General features: G+C 47.7%; 1 long non-coding RNA gene across 2 annotated transcripts in view; it reads right to left on the reverse strand.

Annotated features, from left to right (window-relative positions):
- Positions 1-12,804, reverse strand: part of LOC311630573 — a 37,663-nt gene that overhangs the window by 17,431 nt on the left and 7,428 nt on the right. The window lies entirely within an intron of this gene.

Below are 12,804 nucleotides of genomic sequence, written 5' to 3' on the forward strand. Positions count from 1 at the left end.
CTGTCACTAGCTTTCCCCCATGAAAGAGGATGAAATTTTTAAAAAGATATTTATTGTGCAATGGTCCATTTGTTTTAATCAAGATATTTACATGTAGCTGCCAATCTGACCTTGCAACTAACATGAGATAACCAATATCTCTCCAATGGGTTATGTCATTTCTGCTCAAGACAGAGTGATATGATCACTTAGTTCTCCTGGGAAGATTCAGAGCAGGTACTCCATGTAGGATTTCCATTATTAATTTTATGAAATAGAAATTCACTCAGAAGCCCTTATATCCTTTTTTCAAACTGCTCAGAATGGCACTCCTAGGCCCAGGCCAGTGTATTAGTATTAGTATTAGTATTAGTATATTAGTATATTAGTATATTAGTATATTAGTATTAGTTCCTCATCCACATACTGAAGATACTTTGGGTTTTGTCCTCAGATATTTCTCGGTACTACTTTCTTGACCTCTTTTCAATAATGATCTCAGAATCATGTGGCCTTTTCAATGCTACACAAGCCAAGTGAAATGCAATGCAATACAGGCTGCCATTTATGCTGTACCTCTTGTATGTGCTGCCACCTTCCTAGGCACCTCCTATGGCAGGGGTAGGGAACCCTTTTTCTGCCAAGGGCATTTGGACATTTATAACATCATTCAAGGGCCAAACAGAATTATCAACTTATATTAGCCAGCTATATTTGGTCAAACATCTAATGAACTCACCCCTAATGCCTTGGCAGGGCCAGACCAAATGATTCTCGGGCCTCACACGGCCTGTGGACTGGACATTCCCCACCCCTGTCCTATAGGTTTGTGTGGGCTGTGAAGTCAGACAGCATGGGTTCAGGTCTCACCTCTGATCCTTATTGGTTCAGTGACATTGGGTGACCCGGCACTTCACCTCTGAGTCCCCATTTCCTCATCTGTAGAATGGGACTCTGACACAGTTAGGTCACTGAGTTAATGGGAGGACAAAATGCATTTATCCGTGCAAGCTCATGGCCCAGTGCTTGGCACAGAGGAATAGCTCAAAGCCATGAATAGTAATTCTACTGTCCTAAAAATTCCTTCAAAAAAGCACCATATCCCCATTTTGTAGAAGAAAATACAAGGCTCAGAGACTTCCCCACAGTCACACACATGATTGAATAACAGACACAGAATTTTTAAACTGGTTGTTCTGGACACCAAATCTTGACCTCTTTTCCACGAGTGAGTTCTTCAGATATTATGGCGGAAAGCCTCACTAGTTGCTTCTATTTCCTTAGAACCATAGATTGCTTTGGAGAGAAAGGATATTTTAATTATTTAATGTAATCATTTAAAAGAAAGAAATAAAATTACTAGGTTAGATTTTTGTTCTTGTCCTAAAAACTCAATTTTTCTCAAGTTCATATTTTCATGGACCCATCCACTCAAGATTGTCAGCTTTGGTTTTGTGACTGCTGCCAATCTTGTTTCAGGCTTTAGCAGAAGGCTCAGAGAGCTCTGGCCAAGCTGTGTGATCTTGGACACCTCTGCTCCCTCTCAAGTGGGCCTCAGCTTCCCCTTACATAGAGCAGGGGCGTGGGTGGAGCTCCGCAGTCCCTGCAGCCTTGACTTGGAAGCCTCTCTCCTGACAACATCCCAGGGTTTGTCACACACGTGAGCAGCTGGGCTCCAAACATTTAGTTCCTGCCCTGTCTTCCTGAACTGTGTCAGAGAGGAATGGGAAAAAAAAAAAAAGAATCCAACATCTGTTTTCACACCAGGGCTGGGAACTCATTCCTGAAACATTTTTCATTTCGTCACGAGTAACAGATCCACCCTTTGCTCCCTGGCCTCCTCGGCACCCCGTGATAAGACAGGAATGAATGTGCTGATGGGCATTTCCAGGAACTGGAGTCCTGGCAGTGCCCATGAGGACTTCCCAGGCAAGCCCGCCAAGCCACTGTCCTTGGGGCTCTCTCTTCCCATCAGCACCTCCCTTGGGCCCTTGCAGGCAGATTGGTCACTGGCACGGCCACCAATCAAACACCCTTCTCCCCGACTTCCAGGTTCCTGGGCCACTTGAGGGAGAAGGACCCCCCCACCCCCAGCTTCTGAATCTCCAGGCCTGGGAAGAGCTAAGCACACCCTCAGTCCCTCTGAGGGCTCTGGGAGGCTCTGCCACTCCCTCCCAGCATGACCTTGAGCCGATATTTAAAGAACCCTTACTCTGTGCTGGGCATGGTCCTAGTTACTTTTTATAGGAGTCAACTCATATTTAAACCACTCTACAACCTTACAACTCGTGAGATTAGTTTCATTGTTACCCTATTTCACAGATGAGGAAATTAAGCCACCAAGAGGTTATATAGTTCACCAAAACCCAGACACACCCAGGATTAGAACCCTGACCCTCAGGCTCCAGGGGGACTCACGGTTACCATGAGGCCAGCAGTCCTCAAACACTGTGGTCTCAGGACTCCTTCACAGTCTTCAAAATTACTGAGGATCCCCAACAGCTTTCTGTTTCTGTGGTTCCTGTCAATCCCCATAATTAGACATTAAAATGGAGAGATTTCTGAGCTTGAGAACACGGCGCACATGTCCCACTAGTCACCAGAGCAATGGCATCATCACCCATCGAGCAGCCTCCAGAAGACACTCCCCATTGCCCATGAGACAAAAGCAAGTGACAAAAGTGACAGCTTAGTGTCATTACAAAAATAGTTTGAACCGCATGGACCCCTGAGAGGCTGTCCAGGACTCTGAGGATGCCCAGACCACATTTTGAAAATTCAGGCACTACCCTACCTCCCTTACCTTGCAAGAACATGTACCACCTTCTCCCAGGTACTGATGCAGTGAGTAAATGTGTACTGAGCACCAACTCTGTAGGAGACACCATGCTAGGCATTGGGACACAGCAGGTTTGAACAAACACACTCTATCCTATGAAGCTTCCAGTCCATTCAGGAAAAAAAAAAATCCTTCCAGCCCTAGCCAGGTGGCTCAGTTGGTTGGAGCGCCGTCCTGTACACCAAAAGGTCGCAGGTTCGATTCCCAGTCAGGGCACATGCCTAGGTTGCAGTTCCATCCCCAGCAGGCAACAAACCAATGTTTCTTTCTCACATCAATGTTTCTCCCTTTCTCCCTTCCTCTCACTCTAAAATCAATAAGCATATCCTTGAGTGAGGATAAAAAAACAATTCTTCCAATAAGTAATTTGAAATTATAAAAATCATAAAAATCATTAGGAAAGAAAACATGGGCCACAATGGGAGCTTAAATCAGAGGCACGATGTAGTTGGTGGGGCCGGGGAAGGTTTCCTGAGGACTTTGAAAACTGTGACTGCTTTGCAAGAAGGAGCTGTTGGCAGTCGCCGGGTGAGGGTTTGGGCCCTGGCATAATCTCCACTCTTCCGGTTCCTTCTGTTCCCAAAAGCACCCAGTTAAACCTTTTCTGTCCAAAGACTTTCACCCCTGGGCTCCTAGCTCCTGAGCTCAGAAACCCTTCCCTCCCAGCGTTCGGTACCAACATAGCTGGCCCAAGGCCATGTGTAGCGGCAGATGCCGGTGGCCAGGAGCGAGGAGGCAGCTAGGGAGGAAAAAAGAACGTTGTATATTGGACTCCATACTTAAATACAGGCCATTTCAATGAGAGTCTATAATTCAAAATAGTCTTTGAAAGATGCATGGTGTTTTTGTTTTGGGTTTTGTTTTGTTTTTTCCTTTTTCTAAACGCAGAGCCACAAATGCCAAAAAGCAGCTGTAATTTCTTCAGGACAAAAGTCTTGGTGATTCATAACTTGTCTTTGCTTATCTCATTTCTCTTTTAAAACCAAACCTTCTTATGAGGTCCCTTGGGGTGTTTGATAGAAGGAACATCAGGTCTTGGGTAGGGCCCGTGTCTCCTCATAGGTGAATTCACTGCAGAGTTTGAACAAATTTCTTCACTGGTTTGGGACAGTGTTTACATCTCTGAAATAGGTGGGAGGTGCAGAGAAACTGTGACTATATCGGTATTTCACAAACAGTACATGGAGGATGATTTCAGAAGTCATAAAGCCCAGGAGAAAATAACCAAAAGGGCGATCACTTTTCAATTCTCCTTTTATCCTTGGGATTACATGTCAAAGAGAGACTCCTAGGCCGGTGCCTGCGTGTCCTCCCCAACCCTTGAGGCTTGCTGCTCTCTCTGTCACTGAGAACTGGCCTTCTACAAGCAAGAGGAGCTAGAATTTCATTTCATTCTTTTGTTAGCACTGAGCATGTGCCTTGGTTAATGTCAACTTCAGTAACTCTACTTTTGTTTTCCTTTGTAATGATATAAAATTTGCTTTGTGCATAAATGCATTTCAGTTTTTAAAAAGTGAGCTATTAAAAGACACACACACACACACACACACACACACACACACACAACATAGCAGATATTACAGGAAGCACAAAGCTACGGCAGCAATGATGGCCATGTCACCCAGGTTACAGAACTCTGAGGGCTTTCCTCCCTGGTCTAGACACAGTCCCCACTGGTGGTCTGTGGTCACGGGATGCTCTCACTGCCCTGCATCCCCCTATTGCCCGCGCTCCGTGGGCGCTGAGGTTGTGCTCAGCAGACTCTGGACCAGGATAGAGAGGTACAGCTTGCTTGGGAATGTTGTCCTGCCACACAGGTTCCCTCCAGGAATAACCCTCTGTCTTACAAGGGGAGGGCCCTGGCGGAGGTTTTAGCTGTGTTAAGAAGAAATCACTGTAACCATGAGTTTGGGTGGTGTAGGACTTGACAAGGTGCTTTCTTGCAGCTGAGCCCAGGAATCCTCCCACACACCTCCAGGGTAGGTGTTATTTCTGACTTCATTTTACAAGTGAGAAAACGGAAACGCGGAAATGACGTAGAAGTCACACACCTGGAAAGAGATGGAATGAAGGTTTTAAATCTGCATCTTTTGTCACCAAAGTTCATGCTCATTCAACGACAAATGACACAGAAGGTTTGGGAAGAAATCAGGAAGATGAATCCGGGTGTTTTTATGGTGATAACTATCTTGTTCTGTGAATATACTATCTAAATAGTCCCACAATTTGGAACACCTATCTTGTATCCAGTAAATGAATAATAAAAAAAAAAACCTTGATGTTAAATTTCTGTATACATCTATAACATGTGCATAAGTAACCTTCTGAAAGTTTAACTGTGACATCAAAACTCTAAAAACATCTTTGAGGCTCTTGACACATACCGACCCGTGTTGTCAAAATGCCCTTCAGAGAGGTTGCACCAGCCAATCCACGTGACCCGGCATGAAGGAGGGTGCCCATTCTCTCACACGTACCCTGATCCTGAGTATTTTCATTAAATCTCTTACAATAAGAGAGAAATGACACTCCGGCGCTTGAATTAGCATGTCTTTGATTATTAGTGAAGTTAAGCACCTTCCCATCTGCTCCGTGACCATTCAGATGTATATCTGGAAACTTTAAGCTCAAGTTCACTGTTGAATTTTTCAATATTGTATACATTCACGACTCAGGATAAGGGGAAGGGTCCCAGAAGCTTGCTGGGCCCCAGTTTTCCTAATTGTGCAACAGGTTTGGGAGAAAATGCTCTCAAGATCCCCTCAACTCTAATCTGAACTGGGACAGAGGCAGCACCGATGCTGCTGAGGGTCTGGGGACACTTCCCACTTATCCCAGTACAGGTGGTCCCAGCTGCCAAGAGGGGCCACCTCTGCCTGATCAGCAATGAGCTCTGCTTCCCCGGAGGGACAGCCCACCCAGGATCATTCACTGTCAGTGACTGCCTTTTACATCCAAGTTAAACAAAATTAGTTATAATGTAAGAAGCGATTTTTGTTCCTGTTGCCTTCCTGTTTAATTACTCCTCCCTCTCCTTGCATCCCTGCCAATGCCATCAGCACCCCTATCCTTGGACAGACATGCAGAACGTGGACTTGCCATGGTACCTTCATCATCTCCATGACAACCAGAGGTGATGCTCCTGACATGTTTACAAAGGAACATATAATCCCTAGCTTAGAAGAGAATCACAAAGCTATAACAGAAACATTATATCTGGAAAGTAACGGGAAAGATTAACTTCTGACTCTATGCTTCCTTTAAGGATGATTACTAAGCTAGGACAAATGCATATTTTTATATTGGGTGGGTGTCCAGTTAAGATGAATTTTGTTTAGTTGATAATGCAGGAAGTTTAAATTCCTCCAAACTGATCATTGCTTGCAAAATGAACATGTGAGCCGGGATGATGAGGAAAGGAGTGGACGTGCATATCTTAACGCCCTGGGGAGGCTCAGATAACATGTTTTATTTCACATCTTCCCGAAAAAAGGAAAAAAAAAAAAAAAAAGAGGAGTTGTACGTTTTAGCTTTGGCCTCCTTCTATGGCCCGGTCCCATCCTTTCAGCCCATGCATCACCCTCGCGATGGACAAAGAATGTGAACTACACCCGGGGCTGATTTTGCAGTCAAGGAGAAAGCTGTCTTCCAGGTGCTCCCCACCTGCTCCCTCTCTTTCCGCCCCTTCACTGCTCTCCTCCGCTGGTCCTCACTGGGCCACGCCATCCTTACCACCTATGGAGAGATTTTTAGCTTTGCCACACCTTGGTTTCTAATAGCTCTTGATGTCCAGTCCTCCTGGTCCCCATACCACCTCCCCCCTGCCCACCCGAACTCTGAATGAAGAAGGATAGATGCCAACCCATCCCTCGGTTCATCTCAGAGTTGAGTAGGGGCACTTTGCTAAATCGTCGCATGTATGCATTTGGCTCTCATCCCTAACCTTGCTTGAGGGGGCAGAGAAGAAGGGAGAGTAACATCTATGGAGCGCCTACTTTATTATAATACTAGAGGCCTGGTGCACAAAATTCATGCATGGGGGTCTCCCTCAGCTCAGGCTGCTTGTCTCCAATTCCAGTTCCAAGGGAGTCACCCACTGTTACCTTGGGGAAGGGACTTAGCCTTTCTCAGGTGACCTCTGCTATAAAGGGTGTTGATAATACTCATCATGGGGCGGGTAGACTTAACAGAGCACCTGCATACAGTAGGAGCTCAATAAATAGTGGCTCGGTTGGTTAGGCGGTGTGCCCATGCACAGTTGCCAGTTTGATTCATGGTCAGGGCGTGTGCCCGGGTTTCAGGCTCAATCTCTGGTAGGGGGTGTACAGAAGGCAGCTGATCCATGTTTCCCCTCTCACTTCTCTCTCCTTCTCTCTAAATCAATAAAAAATTTAAAACATTTTAAAATAAAAACTCATAGTAGCACCCTTCTCTGTGGAAAAGGGCCTCATAGGAGAGAAGTTGTGAGCCTAACAGAAGCACAAGGATGGAAAAGGTAGACCAGAAGGTCAAGGTGGGCAGGAGTCCCCTGAGCCCTGTAGCCACAGCAACAATAGGAATGGGGAAGATGGAGAGGCAATGAGAATGACAAGGAGGCAGTGACAGGGAGCACAGCGTCTCTCACTCCCACCATCCAAGCTTGGAAAGCTTTGCACTCTTCCTCCAGAAGTGCCCTGGCTCCAGGTGACCTTGGCTGCCTGTGGCACTCAGGGAGATGGAGGAGTGTCCCAGTTGGCAGGAGAGGGGTAGAGAATGAGAAAGCATCAGGTGGCACCTTAGCCCCGGGGCCACAGCAGGTAAGAGCGAGGGCTCTGGAGTCAGAAAGCCTGGATTCCAGTCTCTGCTCCCTGTTTTCTAAGTTCTGACCTCTGCAACCTCAGGCAAGTCAGTGCACATCTCTGAACCTCAGTTGCCGCACCTTTAAAATGGGTATGATGATAATCCACATCTCAAAATATCATTGAGATAATAAAGTGGAATGAGATTATGTAAAGCACTGAGGAGTGTGCTCTTTACTTAGCATGCAGTTAGAGGTTGCAACACCATTATCGCTGCTGTTATTGTTATTATTTTATCTTAAGGATTGTTAGAGAGCCCCTATAGGCAACTCTCTTCGTGACAGTTGAAAAGTCTCTGACAGAGTCCTGCATTGTTGCCAAGGTAATGCTGCCAAACATCCAGGTTGGGCCACTCAGGGGACCACTCTGAGCCTCAGTTTCCTCATCTGTAACCAGTGTCATTGGACACGGCAGTGGGTGGATTCCATGAGACAGGGTGGAAAATGGCCAGCACTGGGCTTGGCGGAGAGGAAGGCTGGAGAAATGGGAGTCCCCTTCCTTTCCCTGCTCCCCCTGGGAAAGAGCAGAAACCACGGTGAAGGACCTGCTGGGCTTATCTGGTGGCCTGGTGGAGGGAGATTGGGTGGAAAGCAGAAGGGGGTGGTCAGCAGGTCAGCTTAGTCCCCTCTGGGATCCAGCAATTTGGAAGCAGACTCCCTGTCTGCCACTCACCCAGCCCACCACAGCCCTTCCCAGGACAATGGCAGGACACAGGTCTGAGCTCACCAGCAATAGCATACAAGTCTCTGGGCCAGGCTGGGGTGGCCTCGGCAAGAAGGGCTTGTCCCTGGCACACAGAGGGCCAGCAGCCTCCACATCAAATGAGGGACCCAGGTACAGCCTGGTAATGTTCATCTCCTGGCTCCCAGGGAGGCCCCAGTGTTAGTGTGAGGACTCTGAGAGACCTGGCAAAGAGACAGGAAAGGGGGCGCAGGGGACCCTGGAACATTGGTCTGAGGGGCTTCACTCACAGATCTCCCTCTCTTGCACTCTGGGCTGGTTTTGACGCCATTCCTGATGACACTATAATAAGCTGCCATTTTTTAACTGGGCACCTACTGTGTGCCAGGCCTAATGTGAAGTACATTCAATCCTCATTATCCCTGGATTCTGTATCAGCAAATTCACCCACTCACTAAAATGTAACCACGAAATCAACATTGCAGCTTCCTCTCTCTCTCTTTCTCTCTCTCTCTCTCTCTCTCTGTCACAGACATGCACAAAGAAGCAATGAAATGTGAGTCCCTAGACACACACGTTCTCCACTGGGATGGGACAAGGCCACACTACACCTTCTGGTTCCAGCTCTCATACTATAAATAGGGGTCTGCCTTACAGCCTGTCTAGGCCATGTTTTTCACAGTTGGGGGCTTTCTATTGATAATATTACTGTTTAGAAGGGGCCCCAGATTGGAGAGGGTGAAGGAGGCTGGGCTGAGGGACACCCCCTCCCCAGTACATTAGTTTTGTGCACCAGGCCTCTAGTTTGTAATAGAATCAGTTATTATGATTATTATAAATTCAGTATTCTGAAATGCCATACATACTAAGACCCCTTTTACTTTCAGCATAAAAGTTGTCCATAGTTCCCAATGCCTATGGAATAAAATCCAGTTCCCAAGCCTGGCTCCCATGCCTCTGGGTTACTTTCCTGGTTTCTCCTTTGCCAGTTCCCTGCTGTTTCCTGATCAGGCCCATGTCTCCATCTCCTTTCACAGCCCTTTTGTCCAGCCTGCCCCCTGCTTTCCTCTCAGTCAAGTTCACATGCCCATCTTTGCAAGATAGCCTTGACTTTCCCAGGCCCGCTCAGCCTTTTCCTTCTCTGGGCTCCGAAGTGCTGTGCATGTGCCTCTGTAAACTGCCAGTCACACTATATCATGTGATTTCATCAGACAGTGAGTTTTAGTTCATTTCCGAGTTCCAGGACTTGGAGCAGGTGGGATCTCGGTAAGTCATGCTGAATGAATCCATAACCACTATGCTTAACAGCAACTTTCCCTCCAGGACCCCTTAACATTTGCAAAATATAGTCAGCCAATGCAGGTGAGTCTGGAGTGAAGACATTGGGCCAGCGGGTGACACTACAGGCCGGGGGCAGTGCAGTCCTGGCTATCCTCTTCCCATAAACCAGTGGTCAGCAAACTGCAGCTCACCAGCCACATGAGGCTCTTTGAGTGTGGTGGCTCTTCCACAAAATATCACAGCATGTGCGAGTCTATTTTGAAGAAGTGGTGTTAGAAGAAATTTAAGTTTAAACATTGTCGGCTCTCAAAAGAAATTTCAATCGTTGTACTGTTGATATTATATTTGGTTCTGTTGACTAATGAGTTTGCCGACAATTGCCATAGACTGTCAGGCTCCAGAGAGTGGCCATGGCTCAGCTGGAGCCCTCGGATCAGCACTTCCCCATTCGCTACTGCCTCTCTCACTGCTCCTCTTCCCCGAAGCCTGCTTCCATATTTTCAGGTCTTTGAATGTTGCAGCCAAACCACTGCTGTACTTCTGAAAGCAGAACCACACACCACCGGCCACCGCTCCTTGCTGACTTCCTGCTCCCGGGGCTCCCATCCCAGCCTCCTGCCCTTCCTCCGCCATGCACACCCTTGTCGGGGCAGCCACATCCACCCCATGTGCCCTGGCCCTGCATGCTGCCCCAGCACCTCCTGCTCCTGCACCATCCATCCTCCTTCAGCCTCCTTCATCTCCCTCCATCCCCTTCAGCCAGGCGCCCTGGGACCTCTGCCCTGTTCCTCACCACTCTCATTCTTGAACCACTTCCCCATTTGAATTTTTTATGTCCCTCCTCCCTTTATTCCGGGGAAGCCTGGTCCATAGTGTGACTTTTGTGGGTCAAAGGCCGGGATTAAAAATAGGAAGGAGTTGCCATTTCTGTCACCCCACTTCCTTAGCCAGGAAGAGGCCACAAAGGTAGTGTGTGCTCTGGCCAAGCAAAGAGACTGCTAGAATTGCTGCACCAGCCAGGCCCCCAGGAGGGGTGGTCAGGAAAAACAGGCCCGCCCATGGGCTCGCGGTAGGTTCCAGTTTCTCATGAAATGGAAGGGGTAGTAAGCATACCCATTTTATAGATGATTGCTCTCAGTTTTGAATCTAATTGAAACTGAAAGATGCAAGACTGCATGAGAAATGAGCCACCTAAACCCTGTGAGGCCAAGTTTCTCCTAAAACTGAGAAAGACCAGATCCTCCACTTGGGATGACCAAGAGAATAAAGTGAGATAATATTTAAAGCGACGAGCGCAGCATATAACACATAGACATCTGGCCAAAGAAAGCTAATTATCTTCCCCTTTAAAACTGCTGTTGCTTCCTTCAGTGGAGGGTCCATGGGAGGCTTTCGGGCTCCTTCAAGCTGCCCTCGCTGGAATGCACTTAGTACCTCGGGGCACTGCCATCAGAGGCCGCACACAGCCTGCCGCCCGGCCAGCTGGGTGGTGGAAGGTGGCACTGAGCCAGCGTCCTCAGCAACCTCGGGAGCTGCTGAGACAGGGTGACTTTGATGTGGAGCCAAAGGAAGACGTGTTGTAATTATCTAAATTATCTGAGGCCCCCACAAAACTCAAAGAACTACAGGTTGCTTGCAAATTTCAAATTCCCTACTGCTGGCCATCACACCAGCGGAGTTCTTGATTCCTCATCCAGCCCCAGTCCTGCAGTCTCACAGCCTGGGGCCTTTGCACATGCTGCAGTCCCTGCCTGGCATGGCCTCCCTCTCCCTCCCCCTCCCCGCCCTTCTGTAGCTGTCGGAAAATTTCCCCTCAGCCCCATAGTTTCTCTGCCAGGAAGCCACCTCTGCCCAGCCCTTTGCAGGGCTCTGTACATGTGGCATGTATCCCTCTCTGCTGTCATCCCCCACTTGGGTGCCTGGGTCCCCAACAGCATGTGGGCTCATCGAAGGCAGTGAGCAAGCCTGGGGCTCCCTCGATGCCTGACACAGAGAGGACCTCAAGACGTGGTTGTTGAAATGTGGTAGAGGCGGAAACCAACGTTTTAAAATCTAAAAGAGCTCTTTGTGAATTCTAGCTGTTCAATGAAATAACCCGTGCCATGGGTTTGAGTTGGTTAGCCTCTCTTGCAACTCAGTTTCCATTTTATGAAATAGAACGATGAGTCTCAGAATATTGTTTAAAGGAAACACACACACACACACACACACACACACACTCCAGTGGGACATTTCCACAGTTTTAGAAAAATGGAGAGTGAGCCATTTACACAGACATGCCGGGTCAAAGCAAGATGGCCTGTCGCCACCACTCAGGGGCATTGATTGACCTTGATGTCTTGATCTCAGCCTCTTCTATACACAGCCTTAAGTCCTGGGAATAGTCAGCTCAGCAGGGAGACCAGACTACACGAGGCCCCCTGAGCATCCCTCCCAAGGACAGAGCATGCCTTGACTCCAGGAGAGGAGAGTGAGATAGAAACATCAATGATAAGAGATCGGCTGCCTCCTGCACACCCCACACTGGGGATTGAGCCCACAATCAGGGCATGTGCCCTGGCCGGAAATCAAATCGGGACCTCCTGGTTCATAGGTTGATGCTCAATTACTGAGCCATGCTGGCTGGCCTACACACACACACACACACACACACACACACACACACACTCACCTATATATATATTGATACACTGGTATCAATAGATACTAGGTGGAGAGATAGATACTACTGGTTTTGTTTTTCTGGAGACCCATGACTGACACATGGCAGAAATGAAATTTAAAAATCCAGAAGTAGTACACAGATTGGGACCAGAAGCCAGCCTATCTCCAAGTCCATACAATGCACTTGGAGCAGACTACTGAGGGTGGGTCTGATTATCAAGCACTTGCCCTGCTCAGCATGATTCAATTATAAGAGAAATAAAGCTTAAAACCTCACTCAGGCGCCTCAGAAAAGGTCCTCTGATAACTTGAGATGTCTACTGAATCCTGTAGCCCGACTCTGGACAGTGGTTATCCCACCTGCTTCTGTGAAAATCCATCATCCTTTGTGATTAGGACTACAACTATAGCTGAAAGACACTCTTTAAGAAGTCATTTGGAGTCAGAATCAAGCGGTCCCTCACGGTCACCTGCCCCCTCCTAACCCATTCAGTCTGGAGACACTTCCATTCTTATCAACCT

This window comes from Pipistrellus hanaki (genome assembly GCF_964339955.1).
Source record: "Pipistrellus hanaki genome assembly, chromosome: 11".
NCBI lineage: Eukaryota > Metazoa > Chordata > Mammalia > Chiroptera > Vespertilionidae > Pipistrellus > Pipistrellus hanaki.